This window comes from Peromyscus californicus, unplaced genomic scaffold (genome assembly GCF_007827085.1).
Source record: "Peromyscus californicus insignis strain IS unplaced genomic scaffold, ASM782708v3 Scaffold_6__1_contigs__length_162567912, whole genome shotgun sequence".
NCBI lineage: Eukaryota > Metazoa > Chordata > Mammalia > Rodentia > Cricetidae > Peromyscus > Peromyscus californicus.
Window position 1 is genome coordinate 21,903,720 of NW_026294584.1, and position 1,198 is coordinate 21,904,917.

At 47.4% G+C, this 1,198-nt stretch overlaps 1 pseudogene; it reads right to left on the reverse strand.

Moving 5' to 3' along the window:
- On the reverse strand, nt 1–982 carry LOC128098702 (glyceraldehyde-3-phosphate dehydrogenase-like; annotated as a pseudogene).
- Nucleotides 983–1,198: the final 216 nt, after the last annotated feature.

The window sequence follows — 1,198 nt, forward strand, 5'->3', positions numbered from 1 at the left end:
TCACTGGGGTGGGTGGTCCAAGGCTTCTTCCTCCTTGGAGGCCATATGGACCATGAGGTCTACCACCCTATTGCTGTAGCCATATTCATTGTCATACCAGGAAAGGAACTTTACAAAGTTATCATTGAGAGCAATGACAGCCTCCAATCAAGGATGAAGAGTGGGTGTCACTCTTAACGTTGCAGGAGACAATGTGGTCCTCAGTGTAGCCCAGGATGCCTGCTTCACCACCTTCTTGATGTCATTATACATGACAACTTTCTCCAGGTGGCATGTCAGATCAGTCATGGACATATTTGGGTTAGGAACACAGAAGGCCATGTCTATGAACTTCCCATTTAACTCTGGGATGACCATACCCACAGCCAGTGGATACAGAGATGATGTTCTGGGCAGCCCCATGGCCATTATGCCACAGCTTCTCAGAGGGGCAAACCACAGTTTTCTGGGTGGCAGTGATGGCCTGGACTGTGGTCCTTCCACAATGCCAAAGTTGTTCATGAATGATCCTGGCCAGCGTGGCTAAGCAGCTGGTAGTATAGGAAGCATTGCTGACATCTTGTGTGGGTTGTCATACTTCTCATGATTCACACCCATCACAAGCATGGGGATATCAGCAGAAGGGGCAGAGATGATGACCCTTTTGGTCTTACCCTTCAAGTGGGTCCTGGCTTTCTCCATGGTGGTGAAAACACTAATAGACTCCACAACATACTTGGCATCTGCATTGCCCCGTTTGATGTTGGTGGGATCCAGGTCCTGAAAGATGCTGATGGTTTTCCTGTTGATGACAAGGTTTCCTTTCTCAGCCTTGACTGTGCTGTTGAACTTGACAAGGGTAGAGCAATACTGGAACATGTAGAGCACATAGTTGAGGTCAATGAAGGGGCACTGATGACAACAATATCCACTTTGCCAGGAAGGAAGCCCTGGTAACCAGGCACCAAATATGACCAAATCCATTCACTCTGACCTTCACCATCTTGTCTCAGGGATGAGGCTGGCGCTGCAGAAGATATGACTGTCTCTGGAACAGGAAGGAGCAGAGAGCTGAGACTTTAAATTTAAAATTTTTTTTTGTGTGTGTATATGTGTGTGCCTCTGTGGGTTTGTGTGTGTGGATGCAATACCCTCAGAGGCCAGAAGAAGGAGGCATCATGTTCCCTGAAATTTAACTTAGAAGCTCCTGATGTAGGTT